Source organism: Drosophila biarmipes, unplaced genomic scaffold, assembly GCF_025231255.1.
Source record: "Drosophila biarmipes strain raj3 unplaced genomic scaffold, RU_DBia_V1.1 ptg000007l, whole genome shotgun sequence".
Lineage (NCBI taxonomy): Eukaryota > Metazoa > Arthropoda > Insecta > Diptera > Drosophilidae > Drosophila > Drosophila biarmipes.
In genome coordinates this window covers 4,591,210-4,605,000 of record NW_026114528.1, presented here as the reverse complement: position 1 = coordinate 4,605,000, position 13,791 = coordinate 4,591,210, and positions in this window count along the sequence as shown.

Here is a 13,791-nt window from a genome sequence, read left to right as displayed (position 1 = left end):
GTTAATACGATTATGGGGTCCAACCCAAATCCGAACTTGGTATCAGCAGTTTCTTTTGACACAGGTGAAAATGTATACAGTACAGTAGGCACAGTGAATTCTCATTCACATCCCAAATGAAATTGATTTTCTAAGTGTGAAAGTTTCCTTGCAATCTTTATATGCCTTTGTTGCGTGCTTTAAACAAAAAGACAATTTGTTTCAGACCCGTCTAAGGTCACAGTATGTAGAATTTGCGCTCTTGTTTTACCTGAAGACTAACTATGGAATTGACAATTTGCTTCCGCTGCTTAATTGTACAAACATTGAAAGTGCCATTGAACTATTCTGTATAGTGTTAAAATCGTTTTATTAATGAATGCGTTCCTGATAGGTTTCCTTCAAGCCTAAACAGGCCTCCTTGGTTTACCAAAGCGCTCCAAAAACTTAAAAACCTTAAATTAAACATTTATAAAAAGTATAAAAGATCGGATAGTCCATCAGTTTTTTTAAAATATGTGGTGGCTCATCATTTAATGTTCTCAATAGTAGTTGCTATTCCATGTATCTAAATCGATGTAAATTTTAATTTTTAAATGATCCGAAACAGTTTTACAACTTTATTAATGCCAAGCGTAAGTCATCGGCATTGCCTTCTCAATGGACGGATTGACGGATTCTGGAATTTCTGATTTATTCGTTGAGTTTTTCCAAACAAACGACAGCTTGGTCAAATTCTAACTATTCCAATCCCTTAAATAGGGCAAATTATATTTTTTCCCCTGTAATTACCGAAAGCTCCCTCTTAAGAGATTTATCCACAACAATGCCACCTTATCCTCCCGGCCCAGATGGACTTCCTGGATGTGTGCTTAAGTTTTGTGCGACTATTTGCATACCGATTCTTAAACTTTTTAATTTGTCTACTTCATTATCAGTTTTTCCTGTTATCTGAAAGGACTCTTTTATTATTCCACTTCATAAAAAAGGTGCGATGGCGGATGCCCAAAATTATAGAGGTATTTCTAAATTGTCGGCAATTCCTAAAGCATTTGCAACATTTATGTTTCTCACTAATATCACCGTGTCAGTATGGTTTTGTTAAGCGAAGATCGACCACCACCAAACTTCTTGAATTGTCATCTATTGAATGAATGAGTTGAATATAAATGGATATAAGAAAAAAATGCAGACTGAGTTTATATATACATATTTTAGTAAGGCATTTGACTCTGTCAACCACTCTCTTCTTTTATTCAAATTATTTGAATGGTAGAACTAAGAGGGGTATATTTAATAAGTCTGTTTGATTATATATATTTCATATATACATATATATATATTTGATTATATATATTCAGTAAATGATTAAGGTTTTCTTCTGGATCCTTCAACTTCTATCCCGGTATTAAAAATTAATATTTTTGCTTTATTCTTAGTTCTGACTTTTATTTTCTTTTGTTTCCCGTCTATTTGTTTTATGTTTCTTCCTCGCGAAGTCACATTTTTTTTTGGCCAAATTGATAATAAAGCCCCTCGCCTAACATGCACTTGCTTTGTCCTTTGTGTGAACTGTTCGAAGTGCATCAACGTCCATCATATGTATCCGAAGGTCGTTATCGCGTACCCTTTTGCCTCATTATCCCTGGTGTTGCTATGCATTTGAGAAAGGTTGTACACCCAAAGGTTGTTATCTCAGAGAAACATGTCCAATCATGTTTGGAACAATGTTTTCTATGATTCCAAGACAAGTTTAGAAACCAAAAGAACCGCAATAAAAAAAATCTCACAATTTATTGATTCTCAGATGTGGAAAATTTTTTCAATTATTTTGGAATTGCAAAAATGTTTTTTTATATAATGAAATTAATTTTCTGGCTCCGTTTCGGCGATTTGCATAAAAGTCGAAAGCGAACCTTTTCGATGTCAATTCAAGATTACAAAATTTTAAGTGCTCATCATAGTTTGTAGTTTTTAGATCATGTACACCTTGATTCATGAAGTGCTGACCAATTATCTGTCCTTTAAATTGTTCGATGAATTAATCGAATTCCTCATGAAATTTAATAATAATAAAAATATAATAAAAAAATAAAAGTAAAAATAATTTATTAATGTTGTTTTCTTGTTGCTCCTTACACATCTATCCACAACTTTAAAATGATGTATATAAAAGTATTTAATTGTTTCGGTGCTACTTTTAAAAAATGTTAAAATATTGTATGCGTTGTTTAGACCATAAGCCCCACCCTTTGTAAACACATCTTTTACAATATAGAAACCTGTTTCCTTTAAATAGCCCATTTCCTCAATATTGAGGAGCTGACGATACCCAAAATAAAATCTCTAGAAATCGTTTCTTTTAAGCACCCTTATAAATAATCAGTTTTCCGTTTGTAATTGTCCTCAAAAACTTTTGAGTTTGTGGAAAACTATTTTCTCGATCGTTACAAACAAACTTGTGATGTATATCGGTTAACCAAATTGCTGTCTTTCTAAATTTTGTATTTAGCGCAGTAAATTAAAATGTGGTTCCAATAAAAGCTACTTTCCAAGCTTGGATCTTTTTCGAATTCAATTCCAATTTTCTTTAGAATAAATTTATTATTAATTTATTATTATAAAGAAACCTTGAACATCAATCGAAACAGTTTCTTTCCTCATTTTCTTAATTTTAAATAACTAAACGTTTGGAACGCGGTGATCGAGGAATAAACCCATTGTATGAAGCCTGCAGAGAGCGCGACATTGCATTTTCTCAAAACAAGGCATTTAGTGAACGACATAGAGCCGACTCAATTTTTATTGTCAAGGCACCAGATAGCTCTCTTGGTGAAAAAGCAGCAGAAAACTTTGTTACAAATATAATGAAAGCCAAGAAAAAATTTGGGATGGGATTGAATAAAATGAAAAGTATTGGAGGAAACCTTTCGACTGTTATTGATGTTGCTTCTAAGACATTAAAAAATCAAAAACCATTATGAGTGCAATTAAAGTTGCACGTAAATTAATTCATTAATCAATGGGTTCTAAGAATAAGGTTAAAATAATAAAGGTTTTTTCTGCTACGTTTTGCTATATATATATATCCCTCATTTTAGAGGTGTATTTATGAGAGATCTTCTCCCAAAAAAACCAAACAGTTGGAAGGGTGGTATATGTAGTTACCCTAGATAAATCACAATCAAATGGTACACATTGGGCTGCATATAATAAAAATAAAAATAATATACATTATTTCGATAGCTTTGGAAATCTACAGCCACCTCGAGAAGTTGTGAAATACTTTGGATACAGAATACAATACTATATCGATAGAGGTTAAGACTTTGATACGTACAACTGTGGACACCTCGCTTTTCTACATTCTTTCGTAGAAGATGTGGAGCCATAGCTGGTATATTTATTTGGTTTAATTAAAAATCAATGCATGGGTACATGTATATGCGACAGTAAAAGTTAGTTACCAACAGCAGTACAGATACAGTACAGGTACAGTACAAATCTGTACAGTTAATTACCGTCCAAAACCAAGACTAAACCATAAAGATAACAACGGGTAACTGTACCAAGTCCAAAAAGCTCAATCACCCATATGAACCAGGAAAACCAGACGAACATTGTAATCAAAGAGTTCAATAAATTTAATAAAAAGACGCTGATATCGAAGACAAGGATGCCAAAAAATTTAAGATTCCCGATCCTCAAGGCGGAGCGCAAAACAACAAAGGTTGGAAAATCTATTGCTTTCGAGTTTGAGGAACACATCCTCTACATGCCGGAAAGGTACACCTCTCTTCAGGACGATATCATCAATCAGATGATTGATGGAAAATTTAATATTTGTAAAAGTAATGACTATTTATATTTAGAAATAAGTCACTAATCTTTGAAAATTTGAGAATTTAAGAATAAAACAATAAGTGCACATTTTAAAAATAATGAAAAAGATATATCGAATATTTTTTATTGGGAAATGGTTTATAATAGTATATACTACAGATAGTGGAGTTCCTTAAACAGTATTTTTTAGTAACTGAGGAGTGACTGCATGAATTTCAAAAATCTTAAATTCTTTCTCTATAAAGTTTGCAAAATATACTACGATGAATATTTTGTCTCAGTTAACCAAAGCTAGGTTCGCATTGAATCGAAAAGTCGATGATCTCAAACAAGTCAAAAATCAGACAAATTTACAGTTGGAGGAATTTTTCAAGCCCATTACCGAACCCTTACATAAACTTGTTAAGGAAAATAAAAATATGTAGAAAAAGAGAAAGAGGAGCCAAAAAAGTGAAGAAAAAGGGCCGACCAATGTATACAGCTGGGTCTGAACGCAGCGCTAGAAGATAAAAACACTAATTATTATTGGGATTTTAATATCAGTATAGTAATTTTACCAGACGAAATGTGTTGGATAAAGGTTATGGACATAAAAAAAAACTGAAAGCAATTTATTAACATTGGAAAATAAATAACTAAATATTAAAGATAATAAATTAACATTTTCTAGTGGAATGTATAAAAAAATTATATTAGAAACGAATATACATAGAGTAGGCTTTAATCCTTATAACCGAATCAAGGGTACACGAGCATATAAACATAGCCATATTATTAAGAAGTTTATAGACAATACTTTCAATCCTACAACGTCTACTCCACTTCGCTCAAAAACTGATTTTGGTTACATGACCCTTCAGAAATCAAATCCAAACTATTTTTACCGGAATGATGTAAAAGAGTCGAACGATTGGAAATTTATGTGGCATTAAAAGCACCGGGTAAAATTTTTGCCATATTAGAGGAGTTGCGTGAGGACAGGATTATATTTTAATGGATATAAATAGCAAGTGCAAATATGTTTAACATTTTTAAATACCATGTCTGTCGATAATTTGGAAAATTTTCTGTTTATAAGGAAAGATGAAAAAATTTGAAAATTTATATATTTAAATAAGTAACAAAACCGATATAATACCGAAACAAGATAGAAAGTTAGCTTCGGCAAGCCGAAGTTTGCATACCCTTGCAGTTATAAGAAATAATGAACTCTTGTAAATAAATTGTTTCCCGATCGTTCCTATGACAGCTATATGATATAGTCGTTCGATCTTATAAAAATTTAATTCGAAATTCAAAACTAATTAAAAAATGTTATTTCCAAGCTTAGAAAGTGATATGGTAAAATAAAAAACAACGAAGATATAATTTTTTTTAATTTTTCCCCGATAATTCCTATGGGAGCTATTAGATATAGTTATTCGATCCGGCTGGTTCCGACTTATATACTACCTACAATTGAAAGAAAACTTTTGAGAAAGTTTCAGCCCGATAACTTTAAAGCTGAGAGACTAGTTTGCGTGGAAACGGACAGACGGACATGGCTTGATCGACTCGTCAAGTGGCGCTGATCAAGAATATATATACTTTATGGGGTCGGAAACGTTTCCTTCACTGCGTTGCTAACTTCTGACTGAAATCATTATACCCTCTTCAAAAGTATAAAAACATTTGAGTTAGAAATGTAGTATCCAGCCTTTTAGCAAGCAACTTTAAGCAAGCAGTGTCTCGCTGCTTACACGCACGTTGATTCACATCTTACAAACATACACACACGCTGCGGACACCGAATTTCGGCAACGTTCCGTTAGGATTCTGCTACGTGAAACCTCGCGGTGAGCCGAATGATCTTGTCGTAACCGAATCTTATCTTGAACGTTGCAGACGTGCGTATATTACAGACACAGTTTGTTGGTATAGCCCGCTTTTCCTAAGCGACATAGGTATACGAAATCAAAAGCATACCTATTAGTACATCGAACAAGATGAAATCATTGTGGCAAGAGAATTAAACCAAACATCTAAGCCGACGGTTAGTCTGGTCGACTCTTTTGTTTCAACCTAACAAGAGAGCATTACGATCAAGGTGATTATCAAAATTAAGGTCATAGAACCTTAATTAAAAACTCTCACAAGTTAGAGTTTTAGGGAAGTACCCGTCCAGCCGGCAAGCCAGCTTAGAGTCTGGTCGACTCTTTTGTTTCAACCTAACAAGAGAGCATTACGATCAAGGTGATTATCAAAATTAAGGTCATAGAACCTTAATTAAAAACTCTCACAAGTTAGAGTTTTAGGGAAGTACCCGTCCAGCCGGCAAGCCAGCTTAGAGCAGCCAACGCGCTGCTGACGCGCTGCCCTGCCGCTGCTGACACCTGAAAATTTTTATGTATTCGGTGAAAGTGAATTGTAACGGTTACTGGCTAGTGGTGTTGCATAAACTGCGAAAAACGAGGTTAGACCATATTGCTGGGTGCAAAACCAGCCCTAGTACAATGATTTGAAGCTAATAAGTAGTAACAGTACTTCTATAGTACAGGTGGTACCGCTCCTATGGGAGATATTTATACCAAGTCCTAGCCATATAATTCCTGGCGACTTTGACACTTACATAACGACCCTCCCCCCTGCCTGCTGCAGATCGGTCCGAGTCAGGTTAAGCCTATCGCGCCTCTCGGTTGCGCTTTCAAACACTCCCCGTGCGGGTTATTCCAGCAGCGAGGTTATTTTTTTTAATTGGACTCGGACTGGACCCAATGAATGAGGATCAGGATAAGTTCTAAAAAAAAACTCTTGATTACTACCTACTTTAATATTTACTAACGATCGCCTTAGCTTGAAGGAGAAGTTAACTTTAAAACAGCAACAATGTGCTCTAGAAGGATTTAAGTGAATTATAATGAATTATCATACTGTGAAATCTCAGATCAGAAGATCGCATTATAAAATGAAAGGTTAAGAGATTTGTAATCTGTCATAAAAGTACATCTTGCTACCAATAGTCGGAAAGGGAATTCCTTTTGGGACAACATGAATACACTCCAATGTTGCAATGGTCGGGAGGGTTTAGAGGAGAATGTGAAAACAACATCTAATTCACGTACTCAACGGCCTGTTTTACTTAACAATCTTTGGAAACCCACCTTATTTTTTATTTGTTTAGTCCACCAGTAGTATAAATGCAGAATGTTTACTTACCTTATTACACAGATGTGTGTTATAGTCGTGGCGATTACAATAAAAGCAGGTGCATGCTACATAAGGTGTCTCTTTTCAACCTATTAGAAAAATATGATTAAGCGAAAAATTGTAAATGAGTTGCATGGACCATCTAGAAAAGAGTGATTAAAAATAGTATACATGATCTTTGGCAAGCAGATTTGGTTGAAATGGGAGCCTTTTCAAAATCTAATGATGGGTACTTGTTGACTGTTATAGACACATTTTCGAAATTTGGTCAAAAGTGCTAATGATGTTTCTCAGCCTTGGAAAGAATATTTAAATCGGGTCATGGAACACCAAAAACTGCAAAATGATGATAGTACTGAATCCTTTAATTCGAAATTCAAAGTATTATTAAAAAGTTATAGGATAAATCATTATTCAACCTTCATTACTCTAAAGGCGTTTATAGTTGTTCCGTAAGAAGGACGTATTCGTAAATATAAACATGTTTTGAGAAAGGTTATACACAAAACTATACAACTGAAATCTTTAAACTTAGAAAGGTGAACAATACATACCCTTAAACATACTTACTTGAAGATTTAAATAACAGCCCTATTCTGGGAAGATTCTATAAAAAGAACTCGAAAAAACATGACACCTACCTAGTTAAAAATGTTGTAAGCCGAAAAGGAAATAAAGTGGCTGGAGTTATTTTATTTGTGTTTTCCAAAGTCTCGATCATAATAAAACATCTCCAATTCAACTGATTTATAAATCATTCCTTTCCAATGTCTTCTTTTTGCAACTTCAGGATATCTTATAATTCTCCGTCTTTTACATAATTGCTATGTATCACCACCTAAGCAACATGAATTAGTTTCTAACCATTCAACATTTTCTATAATATCTTTTTCAATTAGTCCCTGATGTTTCATTGATGTCGTTCCATGATCTTCATTACTTAGCTCATTACTTAGCTCTTAGTGTTTAGTTAATATAACGTGTTCTTTTGTTATCTGTGCCACAAATAACTTTATTATCAACTTTAACGGCTTTTGATCCAACGATTGTTCTATTGCCATAAATTGGAGTGTCAGTTAATAAAACGTTTTTATAGTGTTAAATTGTAAGATTTCGTGAACTCACTCCCTTTGCTGTGCTGTGTGAAGACTCAACTGGATCTATTCTATAAGAATAGACTCTTGTGCTTAGACCCAAAATGCTGTCATGAGCTTACCGTTGAGCTCTTAAAAAAAAAAAAAAAAAACTAAACTTTTTTCATTAACTGTTTTGAAGTTATAGAGATTACTTCATTCGTCTGTATAGTCCGATATATCAATTTTTTTCAAAATTATTACGAATATCATTAAAAACAACCTCAGTTTTTATGGTATAGATAAATGAATCAATATACATATAATTCAAGAGTAACTTTTTCTGAAACTTTGGCTTGGTAATGAAAATCATATATTTTCCATTTCGATAAGTCTAATACTGCAAATACATTGGATGTAATAAATTGAACGGACAATCTTTTCATTTGAGTTGCAAAGAACTTATCATTCATTTTAGTTGCATTTTGATTTGAAATTAGAGTTTTTCAGTTTTTGTGCTTTTCGTCCAGTCTTGTTCCTATCCGGAGCTTCCCTTGCACTATCAAGCTTTATATCTACTCTGCGCTCGGGGTCCTCCATTCTTTTTCAAATTTATTTTTAGCATTTTGCCTATGTAATGTATTTAGATCAATATAATTCTTCAAATAAGGTTTTTGAAAGAACTGAACTCCTCTATGGATCTTTTTCACTACCAGCCCATTCCGTACACATTGTTGCAAAATCCGATAATGTATTACAAAATTTTTCTTATTTCCCAAGTCAGCAAATATTTTTTTTAACTTATTCTGTTTTGAGGCCAGACAATTTGACGGACAAAATGGGAAATCATTATTATAAGCGGTACGAATATTAAAAAAATAACCATTTTTACCATCAATTGGAATATTATTAATATCAACATTTTCTATGTCTGTGGTGACATCCACTTAAAGTCTTTACATGGTAAAGGTTGTTTCTTTGCCCAACCATACAAGTTATTCGCATCCACATATATTAAAAATGAAGACGAGAAATCATAATCTGAAAATTGCTTATTATTTGATTTTGTGTATTTATGATAAAATTGAACTAAACCACCTCGAATGCTTTTTTGAATAAAACTCTACATATCTATGTCTACCCGCACTTTAAGTTGAATATTTGTGATTTTCAACATTGCCTCCCAGGAAAGACGTGGTGTCGTATGTGGAATGTGTATCGTGTAAATTACTAAGCTCAAGAGAACAAATTTCAAATTTTTCGGAAAATTTTTTAAATATCTGTTAAAAGGATAACATCAGTTTTCAAATATAATTCTAAATAGTCTTTTAGAGTTAAACATGAGAAATTTAACAAACTTTAAGAGCATGATCATAATCTTCCTGAGAGCATTCCCTTTCCCTTAGAATGTTTCCCTTGGTGGAAGGGAAGTTTCTTTGAGTTTATTAACGGAATCTAAATATTTAGAGGGAAATATACCCTTCTTGCTCGTTATTCGAAATTCTTTATCATTACTGAAAAAATGACTTCACAGTATTCATTTGATCGTCAATTATATTAGATGCTAGGGTATCCAAACTGGAGAGCATGAACCTGTATGTATCGAGAACACGAATTTCAAAACTATTTCCATCAAAACTTGTTATTTTTTTCTTATTAATTGGTATTGCGGAAATTTCACCGGGAATCTTTCTTAATTCTTGAATAAGTAAATGAAAGTCGCATTTCGAAAAATTATTAAAAAAATGGTATGAATTAGTTTACTTTATAATCCTAGTTACATTTAGAGTGAGCTTCGCCCCTGAAGCTATCTGTGAAATGACAGTAATCTCTCTTCTTATCAGTCCCTAAAACTAGATGGAAAATAGAAAAATTCAACGAATTATGAAATATCTGTTGGTCATCTAAAGTCATTCTAATAGAAACTATTTTGTTCTTTACTCAATTTTGTTAGATTTTCTATTAATGATTTTACAAAACTAGTTCCTATATTTATTCCTGTTTCTAAAACAAATTTATATAGTCTAGAATCAAAAGTACCCTTTATATGATATTGAAATATGTTCATTAATATTAAATAATTTGGGGCTCACTTTAAGATTCTTTGGTTCTAGAAAACTTTCAAAATCCGTATAGACAACGAATGAAACTTGAAGCTGATGCTGAACTTGGGTAAATTCCAGAGTATTATTCTGAGACTGCGGCAACTTTGTAACTTTCCTACTGAATAGCGTCTTGTGTTTCAATGCCGCTTCCTCAGTTCCAGAGAAATTTAAACACACATTGCAGGAAAATTGCGCTCTCTTCTGATTTCCTCTTCGTGCAGCCATTCGTCTTTGAATGGAAATATAAATAAATTATTTAATTGGTTATAATAGATAAAAATGAATAAATGAATTAACCTTGAATTATTTTTAATGTACATATGTCCATTTCCACCGTCTTCCAAAAACAACATAATGATGTGAAGTTTTTCCACTTCCAATTGAAAAAGTGGTCTAATGAATTTCTTCGTATTTTCATTATATCCGAAAACGATTAAACTCATTTTTTAGAAAATGTTTTATACATTTTATTTCAAGGGGAAATTTCAACCCTGTGAAATGTAATTTTATTTCATCACTTAAATTATTATTTCCAGCGATATGTCAGTACTATACGCCGAACATCTTTGCGGTCTATTTACAATTTTTAAGGCAGAAATCAAGGCCCATTTAAAACAATACTGATCATATTCATGATCAACATTTTAGTTTGAAAGCTTTTTATTAAGATCTGTTCGGATTCGTCCTTAAAAAGAATATACTCTGCAAAGTTTACTTTTGCAGAAGTATAACTTTCTAATAATATACTGAGATGAGGTAGCAATGACAATCCAGCTTCACTCAAGAAATTTTTAGGTAGGAGTCCGATCCATCGTTTACATACATGTGCAATATTCTTCCCCTGAATCCTTTCGAAATTTTCTTGACTCTTCTGTCAAGGGGTTGAATTGCACTTCGCTCATGCGATTCCGAGCGGACATGTTTTGCCCACCTATTTTTTTTGCAGAGCACAATTGCAGGATTGAGAAAAATGATTTTGGCTATTCATTATACCCTTGCAGAATGTATAATGATTTCTTGCAACGCAGGCTAGGAGACGTTCCCAACCACATAAAGTATATAAGTTAATTTCCAAATAATTAAAACTAATTAATTTACAATTCGGATGTCTTATTTATTCGAGATTCAAATCGGAACTAAACCTACTCTTCTTATCGATCCCTAATTTAAGCTGTGGGTTGGGGCAGCGACGTTGACTTGGGCGGCAGAGGCGCTGGCATGGTTGGCGGCGGCGGCGGCGGCGCTCGCATCGGCGTTGGTACCGTTGACAAAATTGCTTAGTTGCAGAATTCGTATTTTTGATTTTACTTGCGACTGACCCATCCGGTCGTGTTTATGTTATTGAAAATTATGATATTGAACTTAGGCAGTGTTAAGTTATTAATTCTGTCTTGAAGTTGATTTTTAATTATTTTTTGCTCATTGTTATTTAAAAGTACGTTGTTCTTTCTTCTATCATTACTAAAACCTCGCTACCTGTGATGTATTTCCAGGCTGAGCCGATCATATTTATTGATCTGGTTTGGCGTTTCCTTGGTTCTATTTTGAGTGTACTGAGAGCTGTGAGTGATTTTATTATTTTGTGTGTTAGAGTATGGTAGAGATAGCTATTTTTAATTTGGTATTTGTGTGTTCCCTTACTTCATTAATTAATTCATTTTCGAGGTAGCTTAGATAATTTAGATGGATAAGTTTTACTGATGATATTTGTAGTTTTCCTATTCCTTTGTAGATTGTTATGGTATGAGCGTCAGTATAGTTTGTTATGTCGGTGGTTGCGGTTACCAATAGTAGCAATATCGTTAGGATCAACTTCCTGTTAAAAATTAAATTCCCATTAAACATCGGTATTTTAATGTTATGGGCCAATCCCTCACGAACGGACTGATAATCCCAAGCAGACAACATCTTTAAAGTTATGGGTAAGGGTTTTTTTTTAATTTCGAACAAAGGTGGACAAAAAGTTTCCCTTCCTGCTTCAGTAACTACGGTTGTATTTCTATTTTCATTGACGTAGAGATAAGTTTTATTGATAAGTTATTTTGTTTAACAAAGATTTATTGCACTGGTAAATAAGTTTTTATGTCTTTTCTTTTTTTGTTTGGTTGGTTTTCGAGGTCAACTTTTTGCTTTTGTATAAGATTTTCCATATTATCACGTCTGCTTTTTTCATATTGTTCTGGATTAATAGTTACGTTTCTGCCAAAAAATATTTCTAACGGTCTTTTCTCTGTAACGGAGTGGATTGTGTAATTATATTCGTAAACGGCTAATTCTTCAAAAGTATTGCATATTTGATTTGTCGTAATGCATCGCATTATTTCAGAAAGAGTGGAATGAAAGCTTTCGATCTGACCGTTAACTGAACTTTCATAACGTGGGTCTCTAAAAATGGTAATATTTAATTTAAATTTCATCATTAAATTAATTGCTGAGTTAAATGATTTTTCGTTATCCATTACAACGTATTTCGGTACACCGTAGTTAAATAGAATATCGTGAAGCTGTTTTTTGTCTGTGCTAATTTTGAAAATTTGTCTATTGCGATCGAAATAAATTTTTTTCTGCAAACTGTATTTTATTTTCTTTGCGTTTTTGTGGGCTCTGTTATGGGTTTCTTATATGATTTCTTCTTGGACATTCTCGTTTGTGTCGTCTTCTACTTTATTCTGTGAAAACCTTATTTTAAAATATCTAAATGTTCCAGGTACATTTTTTGTATTCCTCCCATTATTTCTTCTGTTGTAAATATTCCATTTATTACTAAAGGATTTGGATACTTTTTTAGTAATTTTATTAGAGTATTTTTTTGAATGTCCAGTTGAGTGATAATGTGTTGATGAAATGTGGGGAATGCAAAAGTAAATTTATAGTCAGGGGGAGTTTTTGGGATTGTAGATAAGACGTCAGCAACTACGTTTTCTTCTCCGGGCTTGTAAAGTTATTCTTTGTTGTATTCGTTAAGGTATGATTTCCATCTCTTTATTGCAATTCCTAACTTCCAGTTACAATCGTATGTAAGTGGTATTAAGGTATTAAGCGTCTGTCGTTATTACGAATTCCTCATTTAAGTTTGGGCATTGTATATTACGTCCTTTGATATACGAGGTATGTTCAAGAAGTAAGTTGACTTTGTATTTTCAAGAAAAACTATTAATTTATTTATCAATATTAATGTTGTCCCCTTCAAAGCAATCCCCCTCAGATACAATACACTTATGCCAACGGTTTTTCCAATCCTCAAAGCACTTCCCATAAGCACTTTTCGGTATAGCCTTGAGCTCTTCCAGCGATGCAGTCTTTATCTCTTCAATCGTTGCAAATCTCCGTCCTTTCATAGGTCTCTTTAGTTTTGGGAACAAGAAAAAGTCACATCGGGCCAAATCCGGTGAATATGGTGGCTGAGGCACCAAAAAATCTCTCACAACCCAAGATAAGTGAGCAGGGGCATTATCGTGATACAAAAGCCATGAATTGTTTTCCCCCCATTCTGAACGTTTCTTTCGTATTGCTTCTCGCAAACGGCGCATAACTTCCAGATAATACTGTTTAATGACCGTACGACCATATGGTAAGAACTCCTGATGCACCACGCCATGGTAATC